Raw genomic sequence first — 14,742 nt, 5'->3', positions numbered from 1 at the left:
ACCGAACCCCTTCTGAGCTGAACCCAGGACAGTTCAGCTTATCACTAGGCTACCAATGTAAAACATTTTTTTTTACTTTCTGCTATAAAACATATCAAATAAAAAGTGTAAAAAATCAAATTTCTATAACCACTTGACCACTCTGCACTTAAACCCCCTTCCTAACCAGACCAATTTTCAGCTTTCAGTGATCTCACACTTTGAATGACAATTACTCAGTCATGCAACACTATACCCATATGAATTTTTTCTCCTTTTTCTCACACAAATAGAGCTTTCTTTTGGTGGTATTTAATCTCAGCTGGGTTTTTTATTTTTTTGCGCTATAAATGAAAACAGACCGAAAGTTCTGTAAAAAAAAAATATACATTTTTCTTTGTTTCTGTTATAAAATTTTGCAAATTAGTAATTTTTCTGCATACATTTTGGCCACATTTTATACTGCTACATATCTTTGGTAAAAATAATCCAAATCGGTGTATATTATTTGGTCTGTGTGAAAGTTATAGAGTCTACAATCTATAGTGCCAATCACTAAAAATTGATCACACCAGATGTACTGACAGCCTAGCTCATTTCTTGAGACTCTAACAAGTCAGGAAAGTACAAATACCCCCAAATGACCCCTTTTTGTAAAGTAGACAGTCCAAGGTATTTAGAAAGAGGCATGGTGAGTTTTTTGGAGTTGTAATTTTTTCCCACAGTTCTTTGCAAAATCAAGATTTCTTTTTTTTTTCACAAAATTGATATATTAGCAGGTTATTTCTCACACACAGCATATGCATACCACAAATTACACCCCAAAATACATTCTACTACTCCTCCTGAGTATGGTAATACCACATGTGTGAGACTTTTACACAGCCTGGCCATATACAGAGGCCCAACATGCAGGGAGCACCTCCAGGCGTTCTAGGGACATGAATGTCAAATCTAATTTGACTACCTATTACACTTTGAGGCACTGTAGTGGCATGGATGAGCCATGGATGGGGATGGCTAAGCATGGTTGAGCATGGCTGAGTATGGATGGGATGGCTGGGTATGGCTGAGTATGGATGGGATGGCTGAGTATGGATGGGATGGCTGAGCATGGATGGGATGGCTGAGTATGGATGGATGAGTATTGCTGAGCATGGATGAGTATGGATGGATGGATGGATGGATGAGTATTGCTGAGCAGGAATGAGTATGAATGGATGGATGAGTATTTCTGGGGATGGATGAGTATCCCCAGATACACATACAGAGGCCCAACATGCAGGGAGCACCATCAGGTGTTCTAGGGGCATAAATGACAAATCTAATTTGACTACCTATTACACTTTGAGGCACTGTAGTGGCATGGATGAGCCATGGATGGGGATGGCTAAGCATGGTTGAGCATGGCTGAGTATGGATGGGATGGCTGGGTATGGCTGAGTATGGATGGGATGGCTGAGTATGGATGGGATGGCTGAGTATGGATGGGATGGCTGAGTATGGATGGATGAGTATTGCTGAGCATGGATGAGTATGGATGGATGGATAGATGGATGAGTATTGCTGAGTATGAATGAGTATGAATGGATGGATGAGTATTTCTGGGGATGGATGAGTATCCCCAGATACACATACAGAGGCCCAACATGCAGGGAGCACCATCAGGTGTTCTAGGGGCATAAATGACAAATCTAATTTGACTACCTATTACACTTTGAGGCACTGTAGTGGCATGGATGAGCCGTGGATGGGGATGGCTAAGCATGGTTGAGCATGGCTGAGTATGAATGGATGAGTATTGCTGAGTATGGATGGATGGATGAGTATTGCTGAGGATGGATTAGTATTGCTGAGCATGGATGAGTATGGATGGATGGATGAGTATTGCTGAGGATGGATGAGTATGAATGGATGGATGGCTGGATGAGTGCAGGAATGGGCACAGATCAGTGCTATTGGCAGTACACATCCAGCCCACAGCACTGCAGCACCTGATCTCTCCCCTCTTTGTACGATCTGTACAGAGAGGGGAGAGAGGAACCGGACATGACACCGGTTTGTTTACAAGTGATCGCTCTATCTTTTGACGGACCGATCACCTGGTAAGTGGCCGTTGTCAGCAGCCATTTACTGTGATCCAGAGGACCCGGCGGTCATGGATATTCCCGGGTGCGCTTCCCAGGGGGCGCACGGGAGCAAGATTCTGGGAGGACGTCCATGGACACCCTCCCAGAATAAGCCGACCGCGCTGCAGCCATCTTTCGACTATAGCCCGGTCGGCAAGTGGTTAAAATTTAGGCCAATATGAATTCTGCTACATATTTTTGGTAAATTATATAAGTGTATATTGATTGGTTTGTGCAAAAGTTATCATGTCTACAAACTACGGGATATATTTATTTTTATTTATTATTCATTTTTTACTAGTAATGGCGGCGATCAACGACTTATAGCGGAACTGCGATATTGCGGCAGACAAATCGGACACTAAGTGACAATTAGGACACTTTTTTGGGGACCAGTGACACTAATACAGTGATCAATCCTAACAAATATGCACTGTCACTGTACAAATGACACTGGCTGGGAAGGGGTTAACATCAGGGGTGATCAAAGGGTTAACTGTGTCCTAGGGGGTGTTTTCTAACTGTGGGGGAGGTGCTTTCACTGTATGAAGACATGGATTGGTGTTTCTGCTTCACAGGATCCATGTCTTCTGTACTCACAGAATGACAGTCTGCCTTGTTTACATAGACAGTCTGTCATTCTGCCTGAGTACTGAACAATCGGCGAGTCCCGATGGACATCGAGTCCGGGGGACCCACTGATCAACTCCTGCTGTGTAAAATCACAGAGGGAGTGATCCGCCGGCAGCGTGCTTTCGGGCCTGGAAGTGAATAATCACGTCTATATACTGTATGTGATTTGTACAGAGCAGCCGCCCTGTAGCAGTAAAACTGATATAGTACAGTCGTAAAGTTGTAAAGAGGTTAAAGTAGAACTAAAGACAAAACTTTTTTTTTTCATTTTGGTCACCCCTGTGAGTATATATATATATATATATATATATATATATATATATATATATGTATATTTTTTTTTTCAATCTGCTTCCCATTGGGGAGATTGCCTTTTGTTTCCTGTTACAAAATCAAAACATGAAGTAAGAGGAAATCACTTAAAAAGTTCATTATACAGCTTCCTGCTTTCAATGGTTATTAGGAATGCCAGCGAGCGCAGGTACCACTGAGCACCTATCAGTGTAATCAACAGCCCCATTCACTTACATGGCCGGGAGTAGTTAATGGATACGTTCACCTTTCATAACATGCTACACCCCCCTTACCGATCCCCGCTGTGACAGCAGACCGGGGATCTTCTCCCAGTGCCACAATTCAAAAAAGACACAAGCTCCTCCCACCTGACCACGTCACTCCTTCACAGTCCTCTGTGAATAGAAAACAAATAGGTCCAGAAGCCTTTGCGGCTCTCAGCTTGTAGTTTTCATTCTTCCAGAGTTTACATGCAGTGCAAAAACATCTCAAACGTAGGACTGATATTGTACAAGGATCAGCATGAGAACCAGAGCACATACAACAGGATACGGAGTGAAGAACCGCTAATGTAATGAAATTATTAAAACATGGAACAGTAAATATTGATCAGCTACTTACTAGGATTGGACATTTGGGGAAGTCCCAACTTGTCTATAGGGAAGGTATTTGAAGGATTCACAATAAAAAAAGAAAAAAAATAGTACAGTAAAACCTCGGTTTGGGAGTAACTTGGTTTGAGAGCGTTTTGCAAGAAAAGACCTATGAATAAATGGCTGTGGAACAAATCATCTGAGTTTCCATAATTTCTTATGGGGAAATTTGCTTTGATATACAAGTGCTTTGGATTACAAGCATGTTCCTGGAACAAATTATGCTCGCAATCCAAGGTTTTACTGTATATAGAAGAGTAAGAAAAAAATAAAGGGGGGGGGGCACATCTGTCTTCTGAGGGAGGAGGGTGTGGTGGATGAACTAAAGGCGGGAAGAAAAAGAATGGAAACTATGGCTAATGAGACCTTCCTGAAATAAGCTGAGTCAGGGGTTGTATTGAACCAGAAAAAAAAAGGGGGGGCGGGGTTTGGGGGGAAGTATAAAGGAGATGGGGAGGTAGGAAAGAGAGGGAGAAGATAAAAAAAAGGGAGGGGGAGGACTGGTGGGTAATTGCAAGGTCTCTCCAGCAAGGATCTGTCTGTTCTCTTCTCATCTACTACAGGTAGGGTTGACACTTTTTCTTCAAGCCAAACCCCAACACTTTAGTGGCACACACCAAAAAAATTGTTTTAGTATACACTATAGGAATGTAAATAAACTCCATTATGTCTGGGTTTCAGGCAGACTGAAACCCCAAATCATGATTCAAAACCCGAACTGTCCAGGTGAATCCTGGACAGGTGGCAACCCTAACTAGAGGGGTGAGGCTTGTTAGTCATGTAAAAATGTCACTAAGAAGCTCCTCCAGTTAAATCTGCTTCAAGTGAAAAGGCTATTGGCCTAAGTGAGAGTCAAACGGTATTATCTATGAGTTACTTATATTGGTCAGTGGTTTGAAAGTGGAACCAACAGGCCCAGGTGGATGTGAATTTGGAAGGAGGAATCTTTTGTCAGGTGAATGAGTTATTCCATATCGGCAATTTTCCAAAGGTGTGTAAACCATTCTAACAGGGAGGGGATGTGGATCGTACCCCAGTGGATCGGGATACACATTTTAGCTGAATTTACCATATGCATGGCGTGCGATTTATAATAGGCTCTGTGGGAGAGAGAAGTGTGGTGAAGAAGGAATTGCGCAGAGGAGTAGTCTAAAGTGTATGTTGTCACTTGAGAAATTAGAGAGTGGACTTCAGACCAGAAGGGTTGTACCTGAGAGCAATCCCACCAGATAAGAAACATCTCCATCTAAGTTAAGATAAGTTACATCTCCTTGGCAGCATCGCCAACAATACTTAGAAAGGTTTAAATTTTTTAGTAGTAGAGCGGGAGTTCGATACCATCTTAAAATGAGGTTGCAACAAATTTCCTGCGTTGTAACAATAACAGACCCTTTGTGGGCGTTAATGAAAATGTGATCCTATTCTTCATGATAGGATTGTGTCGAGATCTCATTCCTAGGCTGTGCAAGCCTTCCCAGCATTAGGGGGCTTATTCGAGAAGAGAAAGGCATTAACCGAGGAAATTACATGTTGTTGGGGGTGCGGTCTTGGCGCATAAGCTCTCAAAAGGAGTAAGAGGCAGAGAAACTGACTCAGGACAAGCCATGGAATGGAGAAAATTGTGTAGCTGGAGATAGGTCCACATTGGTATATGGGCATCTTGCCATTGTGAGCTTGGTTCAGTTCTATCCATTAGATTACCATTCCGGAAGAAGTGTTAGGTGCTAAGTAAGGGGTTGGGGTGCACACCCAAGAGAAACTTGTTAGGCATGCTGGGTGAAAATTCTGGGTTAGAACGAACCGGTGTTAGGGGTCCCATGGTCGAGGAGAAGTAATGCTTCACACTGACCTCCCAAAAGCATGTTAGTGTGAGACCAATAAGTGTATGGTCTTTTAGAAAAGGAGGGATATGACGAATTAACAGCTCAGGAGTATTCAGTAGGTAGAGAGATGAAATAGAGCCCTCAAGTGTTACCCATTCTTTAACTCGTCAATGGGCATTCCAATCCATGATAGTCGATAGGTGATAGGCCCAATACAAATTAAGTAAGTTCGGGAGACCTATCACACCTTTTTTTGGGAAGTACTAGTTGATCATAGCTGATTCTGCCATTAAACAGTGCCATAAAAAGGTCACACAGAGTTGCCTGTATGAACGAAAGAATTCATGACAATGACCCAAACATATTGCCAAGACAACAAAGAAGTGGCTCAAGAAGAAGCACATTAAAGGTCCTGGAGTGGCCTAGCCAGTCTCCAGACTTTAATCCTATAGAAAATTTATGGAGGAAGCTGTAACATAGCGTTGCCAAGTGACAGCCAAGAAACTTTAAGGATTTAGAAGATCATCTGTAAAGAAGAGTGGACTAAAATCCCTCTTGAGTAGGGATGAGCCGAACAACCCCCAGTTCGGTTTGCAGCAGAACATGCGAACAGGCAAAAAATTTGTGCGAACATGCGAACACCATTAAAGTCTATGGGACGTGAATGTGAAAAATCTGCTCATTTTAAAAGCTTATATGTAAGGTATTGCCATAAAAAGTTTTTGGGGACCCGGGTCTTGCCCCGGGGTCCCCAAAAGTTTTAAAAACTGACATTTTTTTGGGGAGCAGTGAGTTTAATAATGCTTAAAGTGAAACAATACAAAATAAATATTACTTTAATTATTGTGCCTGGGGGGTCTCATTAGTCAGCCTGTAAAGTAGCGCATCTTTCCCATGTTTATAACAGTACCACAGCAAAATCACATTTCTAAAGGAAAAAAATGTCATTTAAAACTGCTCACGGCTGTAATGTATTGTCAGATCCCGGCAATATAGATACAAATCATTGAAAAAAAACTGGGTGGGTTTCACCCAATCCATTACAAGGTCCTTTGGGTCTGGCATTAATATTAAGGTGAGCCCCGAGCCAAAAAAAATGGCGTGGATGTCCCCCTCAAAATCCACACCAGGCAATTCAGGTCTGGTATGGATATAAAGGGCAATCCCCCCCAAAATTTTAAAAAATGGTGTGGGGTCCCCCAGGCACTATATACTCTGAACAGCAGTATATATACTATACTACACGGCCTGCCTTATATACTCTGCAGAAAAATTGGGCCTTAGGTGTTGGTGGTGCCACAACACTGTAACCCCTCACAGTTACTCTTGTTGGGTGCAGGAATGGGCCCTGCTCTTAAATATTATATCAGAAATTGTAATAACATGCCCCTGTTAAACAGGGTTAGAAAAATTGGGCCTTGGGTTTTGGTGGTTGTGGTGCCCTAAACCAAAAACCAATCATCATCAAGATTGAGGAGGAATAGGATAGTCAGCATAGGCAGTCTTCAAGGGATAACAGATCCATAGCAACTTCAATCAGTTACATCAGCATCAGGTGCTTGATAGCGGCTGATCCAAGACTGATTCATTTTTAAAAATGTGAGCCTATCAATGGAGTCTGTGGACAGACGCACTCTTTGATCCATTGCAAACCCTCCAGCAGCACTGACTGTGTGTTCAGAAAGCACGCTGGATGCAGGACAGGCCAGTAGCTCAATTGCATATTGAGCAAGTTCTGGCCCGTGGTCCATCCTCAAGAACAAGTAACCCAGTGGATGCTCTGTTCTAAAGGTTTCCAAGTCTGCTCTTGCCCCTAGATATTCCTGCACCATATAATGCAGGCGCTGGCAATGGTTGCTTGAACCGATCAGACATTGGCGCTAAGGACTGAAATTTTTTTTAAAAGGCATCGGTCAGCCGGCCACCTTTTTCCACCGCTCTTCATCTGACTAAATGAAGCCTCAGCAACACATTGTCCGGCACCAGGAAATGGTAACATTTTGGGGTCTAGAAATGCGTTACACAAATCTTTCTTCAAGACCTCCTGAAGATGTTTCATCCTCTGCTCCCTCTGCGAAGTCAGGATGAGCTTTGCAACTTTACCCTTGTAAAGTGGATCAAGAAGGATTGCCAGCCAGTAATGATCCCTGTCCTTGATACCACGAATCCTAGGGTCCTTTCGCAGACTTTGCAGAATCAGGGAGGCCATGCAGTGTAAGTTTGCAGAGGCATTAGATTCTGAGTCCTCAAGGTAACTAAAGATCACATTATCCGTAACTACCTCCTCCCAGCGACGTACAACTCCTTGGTTTTCTGGGGACTGAAAACCATCCCTTGAAGACAGCTGCTGTGTGTTATCCTCTACAACCATGCTGACATGTGCCCTGTCCATGATTCCACAAAGTGTGTGCTCTGTGGAATCATGTGTGACGGTGTCACTGATGCATGCACTGTTGCTGCTCACCATCCTTGTGGCCTCCTCAAATGGTGACAGGAGAGTGCATGCATGTCACTGTGGAAAAGATTGGAGCTGGCAATTAACCAACAGCTGAGCGGCCTGCTCTGAGAAGGAAGTGCTGAGCCCAGCCCTGACATAACAGCACCTGAAAGACCCACAACATAGAAAAAGGCAGACTTCTCCTTGCTCCTCATCTTGGATCTCCAACCCTACTATACCTCCAGTCTTCTCAAAAACCTGCACCGAGAGGAATGAAGGTATAGCAATAGGTGTCCCAAGTACTTGCAGCCAATCTGCTAGAAGTACACCACCAATTGATTTTAGCAGGCAAATTTCCCTACCCCAGTTGCTGAACCGTAAAATAAAATTCAGTCCCAGCCATCCACATGCTCAGCATCTAAATGCTAGCCTGGCCAAATTGCTAGCACTGCAACTGCTGCTTTTTCAGCTGGTAGACTCTGCCCCCTTTCGTGAATTTGTGTAATGTGCTGTACCTCAGTGGCAGGTTCCAAGACGCCATTTCTTTTCACAGAAGGCCATTCCGGCCAGGGCCGTCTTTAATATTGATTGGACCCTGGGCAAACATTTTCCTGGGCAAACATTTTCTTTTGCCCCCCCAAAATCAGGTTACTGCAGCAGATCAAGCAGCGATTGCGATTGGTTGCCAGAGGTTACAGAATATCATTACCGCTCACTGATTAGTTGTTAGAGGTTATAGCACATCATTTCTGCTTGCTAAATGTTTGATAGAGATTATTGTACATCATTACTGCTCACTGGTTGTTAGTGGTTACTGCACATCATTACCGCTGACTGGTTTCTAGAGGTTACTGTACATCATTACTGATAATGGGTTTCTAGTGCTTACTGCAAACCATTCTTGGTCACTGATTGGTTGCTAAAGATTAAAGCAGAACATTAATGTTCACAGATTGGTCGCAAGAGGTTACTGCACTTTATTATCTCTGAATCGAATTGTGGGTGTGGCCAAACTTCACTAATGTTGAGGCATTGTTACATACTAGAAGTTCAGGAGTGAACTATATACAGAAGAGTGCTCTACATACAGAGTGCAGGGTTGGGGGTGCGCTACGTGCAGAGTTGAGACTTGCGCTATATGCAGGGGTGTGGGGTGCACTATGTGCAGAGTGCAGGTTAAGGAGTGCGCTATATACAGAGTGCAGGGTTGAAGCTTGTGCGCTACATACAGAGTGTGGGGTTGAGGTGTGTGCACTACATAAAGATTCCTGTTGCATACCAGGAGTTCAGGAGTGAACTATATACAGAAGAGTGCGCTATGTACAGAGTGCAGGGTTGTGCTATGTACAGAGTGCACGGTTGAGGGGTGCAAAATGTGCAGAGTGCAGGTTAAGGAGTGCGCTATATAGAGAGTGCAGGGTTGAGGCATGTGCGCTACAGAGTGCCGGGTTGAGGCATGTGCGCTACATAAAGATTCTTGTTACATACCAGGAGTTCAGGAGTGAACTATATACAGAAGAGTGCGCTATGTACAGAGTGCAGGGTTTCGCTATGTACAGAGTGCACGGTTGAGGGAGGAGCTACATGCAGGGTTGAGAGTAGCGCTATGTGCAGAGTGCAGTATTGAGAGGTGCATTATGTGCAGAGTGCAGGATTGAGGGGTGCACTATGTTCACAGTACAGGGTTCAGGGGCGTGCTATGTGCAGAGTTCAGGGGTGCCTTATCTGCAGAGTGCAGGGTTGCGCTATGTGCAGAGTTCAGGAATGAGGGGTGCGTTATATGCAGAGTGCAGGATTGAGGGGTGCGCTACATGCAGAGTGTGGGCTTGAAGGGTGCGCTACATGCAGAATGCAGGATTGAGGGGTGCGCTACATGTTCAAAGTGCAGGATTAAGGGGTGTACTATGTGCACAATGCATGGTTGAGGGAGTGTGCTGTACATCCATGTCCAACTCCAATCCCCCCCAGAGAAAAAAAGCTCTCCGCCCCTCGGATTAGAGTTTTTAGAGCTCACCTCACCCAAACAACAGAGTGGTGCGGCAGAAGAGCCGTGCATGTCAGTGCAGGCTGCCGGTCTCTGGAGGAGCTTCTGCATGTATGATGCCCCACCCCTCTATCCTCTGCTCTCACAGACTCATGGTCCAGCAGGCATGGGTAGGGACGTTACCATTCCTTCACAGCGCACTGGGTAACTCTGCTGGCAGCTGGGAAGGATGCAGGACAGGGTTCAGTGTTGTTGGAGCATGTTCCGACACCACGCCTCCAAAATGCTAGTAATGATTCTGCCACATCTCTCTCCTCCACCCCTCCTCTTCTTCTTCCTCTATGGCCTCTTCTGCAGATTTGTCCTCTGAACCAGCAGTGCTCCATAAGCGTTCAAGTGGCTACGCAAGCAGTCCGGCTAAAAGATGCCATGCGGTGCTTGAGTTGGTCTGCCTAGGGGACAAGAGCCACATTGGGGCAGGCTCAGAGGTGGTTGACGCCACGCCAGCTTCAGCCAGGAATGGTTGTATGCGACAATGGCACCAACCTTCGCTCCGCCCTCCGACACGGAAACTCAACCCCTTACAAGATCCTCCTGAGGCAGGCCAGAAAAGTCTGCGGTCATACAATGCCTGTGCTCGGCTGGATGACATTCAAAGGGAATGCAACCTGCCCACCAACCGCCTCATTTGTGACATGCCCACCATGTGGAAATCAACGTTTGCAATGCTGCAGTGGCTGCACACACAGAAGAGGGCCATCAATGAGTACCTGTGCGAGTATGGCACTAGGACAGGGTCACGGGAGCTTGGCTTTTTTTTGCCACGTCAGTGTCTACTGTTCATGGATTCATGCACTCTCCCGTCACCATTTGAGGAGGCCACAAGGATGGTAAGCAGCGACAATACATGCATCAGTGACACTGTCCGTTTAGTCTTCCTGCTGGAGCATACACTTCGTGGAATCATGGACAGGGCACTTGAGGCAGAACGACAGGAGGAAGAGGAAGACTTCCTTTCCTCTCAAGGCCCCCTTTATCCAGATAGCATTCCTGCAGGCCCACCAAACACATAGGAAGAAGAAGAGGAGGAGGAGGAGGATTATGTCAGCATGGATGTAGAGGATAACACTCAGCAGCAGCCTTCAAGGGATGGTTTTCAGTCCCCAGAAACCCAAAGGAGTTATATGTGGCTGGGAGGAGGTAGTTATGTGATCCTTGGTCACCCTGCAAAAGAACCCTAATATTCGTTGTATCAAGGAGAGGGATCATTACTGGCTTGCAACCCTTCTTGATACACATTACAAGGGTAAAGTTGCAGAACTCATCCTGCCTTCGCAGAGGAAGCAGAGGATGAAACATCTTCAGGAGGCCCTGAAGAAAGGTTTTTGTAATGCATTTCCAGATCCTGTTAGATTACCATTTTCTGGTGCTGGACAACGTGTTGCTGAGGCTTCGTTCAGTCAGAGGATAAGCGGGGGAGAAGGTGGCCGGCTGAACAATGCTTTTAAACAATTTTTCAGTCCTGGGTCTTGAGGTTGGACCCCTGTCCAGAACTTGCTCAATACGCAATTGACCTACTGGCCTGTCCTGCATTCAGCGTGCTTTCTGAATGCACATTCTGTGCTGCTGAATGGTTTGTAATAGATCAAAGAGTGCGTCTGTCCACAGACTCCATTGATAGGCTCACATTCTTAAAAATGAATCAGTCTTGGATCAGCAGCTATCAAGCACCTGATGCTGATGTAACTGATTGGATTTGCTATTGATTTGGGATCCCTTGAAGACTGCCTATGCCGACTATCCTATTCCTCCTTTATCTTGATGATGCTAGCTTTCAACAATGTTTTTGGTTTAGGGCACCACCAACACCACCCAAGGCCTAATTGTTCTGCCCCTGTTTAACAGGGCCATGTAATTACAATTTTTGATACAAATATTATAATATAATAATATAATAATATTTCACAGCAGGACCCAGTCCTGCGCCCAACAAGAGTAACTGTAGGGGCTTACAGTGTGTTCTGGTCCCACCAACACCTAAGGCTCAATTTTCTGCAGAGTATATAGGGCAGGCCGTATAGTATAAATACTTCTGTTCAGAGTTTATAGTGACTGGGGGACCCCTACGCCATTTTTTTTTTCAATTTTGGTGCGCGGTTCCCTTTAATATCCATACCAGACTTGAAGGCCTGGAATGGATTTTGGGGGGGACATCCACCCCATTTTTGTTTGTATTTTTGGCGTGCTTCCCCTTAATATTCATACCAGACACAAAATTCCTGGTAATGGACTGGGGGGGAACCCATGCAGTTTTTTTCAATGATCTTTATCTATATTGCTGGGATCTGACAATACATTATAGCCACAAGCAATTTTAAATGCCATTTTTTCTTTTAGAAATGTAATTTTGCTGCGGTACTGTTATAAACATGGGAAAGATGTGCTACTTTACAAGCAGACTAAAGAGACCCCCCAGGCACGATATTTAAAGGAACATTTCATTTTTATTGTTTCACTTTAAGCATTATTAACATCACTGCTCCTGAAAAAACGGCCATTTCTAAAACTTTTCCGCCAGCAAAAGTCCGATGGAGCATACACACGGTCGGAATTTCCGACCAAAAGCTCACATCGGACTTTTGCTGGCAGAATTTCCGATCGTGTGTACGGAACATAAGTCATGTTTTGCTTGGGGATCAAATACTTATTTTACTCACTGAACTGCAACGCAATTTATAACATTTGTATCATGTGTTTTTTTCTGGATTTTTGGTTGATATTCTGTCTCCATCATATAAAATACACCTATGATAAAAAAATTATAGACTGATCATTTGTTTTCAATCTTCCTTTATTATTTTTTAAAACAATTATACAAATACATATAAATATCTTTCATCATCAAGTTGAACTTTATATTATTATATAGCATCCTTTCCTTAAAATATCATCTTTCTGTCCTACTTTCTAATGACCTGTTCTAAACTGAACCATCTGATATATGTTTTTTTACCATGTCCATACTCCATTCATCCCTATCTTACTTATTTTATACAATTATGCCGCGTACACACGGTCGGACTTTTCGTCTACAAAAGTCCGACAGCCTGTCCGACATACTTCCGACGTACCTTCGGCGGACTTGCGGCAGACTTTCTTACGAACGGACTTGCCTACACACGACCACACAAAAGTCCGACGGATTCGTACGTGATGACGTACACCGGACTAAAATAAGGAAGTTCATAGCCAGTAGCCAATAGCTGCCCTAGCATGGGTTTTTGTCCGTCGGACTAGCACACAGACGAGCGGATTTCGGGGTCCGTCGTACTTACGACGTAAAGATTTGAAGCATGTTTCAAATCTAAAGTCCGTCGGATTTGAGGCTAAAAAAGTCAGTTGAAAGTCCGGAGAAGCCCACACACGATCGGATTACCAGCCAGCTTTAGTCCGTCAGCGTCCGTTGGACTTTTGTAGACGAAAAGTCCGACCGTGTGTACGCGGCATTACTCTTACATTTATTTCCATCTATTTTCCACTGTCTTATTTTCCATTCATAAAAAATTCATTAAAAAAAAATAAATTCTCTCCCCCTCTCTACGGGGTGTTTTGTTCCCATTCACAAAAATTATTATTATTATTATTATAAAATTATTAAATTATTATTATTATTTTTATCGAGGTCCAAAGCTTATCCCATTGATACCACATTATGGGCTTTTGATCTTTTTCCAACCCTTCTCTCCTTATCTGTTAATCCATATATTGTATTTCGTTCATTTCACTTATCCATTCCGTTATTGTAGGGCTGGATCACCTAGTAATAAAACAACACTATATTACCAAAAGTATTGGGACGCAGTCTCCGCTCTAATTCATCCCAAAGGTGTTCTATCGGGTTGAGATCAGGACTCCATGCAGACCAGTCAAGTTTCTCCACATCAAACTCTCTCATCCATTCAATTGGGGTAACTTTTGTGTTTTCTTTTTTTTTTAAATTCATTAAAATGTTTTTTTTTCCCAAAAAATTGCATTTGAAAGACCGCTGCACAAATACTATGTGACATAACATATTGCAATGATCTCCATTTTATTTTTTAGTGTCTCTGCTAAAAAAAAAAAAATAAATAATAATAAAAATGCCATAAATCTGTCCCTTAATTTGTAGACGCTATAACTTGCGCAAACCAATCAATATACGCTTATTGCAATTTTTTTTTCCCAAAATATGTAGATGAATACATATCAGCCTAAACTGAGGAAAAAATGTGTTTGTTTTTAAAAAAAAAATTGGGATATCATAGCAAAAAGTAAAAGATAGTGTTTTTTTTCCAAAATTGTCGCTCTTCTTTTGTTTATAGCGCAGAAAATAAAAACCGCAGAGGTGATCAAATACCACCAAAAAAAAGTTCTATTTGTGCAAAAAAAGGACATAAATTTTGTTTGGGTGCAACATCGCACGACCGCGCAATTCTCAGTTAAAGCAACGCAGTGCCGAATCGCAAAAAATGGCCTGGTCATTGAGCAGCCAAATCTTCTGGGGCTGAAATGGTTAAAGGGGTTGTAAAGCCTCATGGTTGCATTCAATGCATTAATCCCTTCAATACCGGACATTTTCATCCCCTTCCTGCCCAGGCCAATTTCCAGCTTTCAGGGCCGTAACATTTTAAATGACAATTGCGCGGTCGTGCGACGCTGTACCCAAATGAAATTATCATTTTTTTTCCCCACAAATAGAGCTTTCTTTTGGTGGTATTTGATCACCTCTGCGTTTTTTTTTTTTTGTGCTATAAACAAAAAAAGGTGACAA

At 43.4% G+C, this 14,742-nt stretch overlaps 1 long non-coding RNA gene across 1 annotated transcript in view; it reads left to right on the top strand.

Moving 5' to 3' along the window:
• Positions 1–14,090, top strand: part of LOC141127005 (uncharacterized) — a 52,274-nt gene extending 38,184 nt beyond the window's left edge. Inside the window, exon 3 of the long non-coding RNA XR_012241477.1 lies at positions 13,739–14,090. This is a non-coding gene — a long non-coding RNA (uncharacterized lncRNA). The remainder of the gene's footprint in view (positions 1–13,738) is intronic.
• Positions 14,091–14,742: the final 652 nt, after the last annotated feature.

The sequence above is a fragment of the Aquarana catesbeiana genome, linkage group LG01, assembly GCF_042186555.1.
Source record: "Aquarana catesbeiana isolate 2022-GZ linkage group LG01, ASM4218655v1, whole genome shotgun sequence".
NCBI lineage: Eukaryota > Metazoa > Chordata > Amphibia > Anura > Ranidae > Aquarana > Aquarana catesbeiana.
The sequence above is the reverse complement of the archived record's forward strand: the minus strand, read 5'-3'. Positions and strand labels throughout refer to the sequence as shown.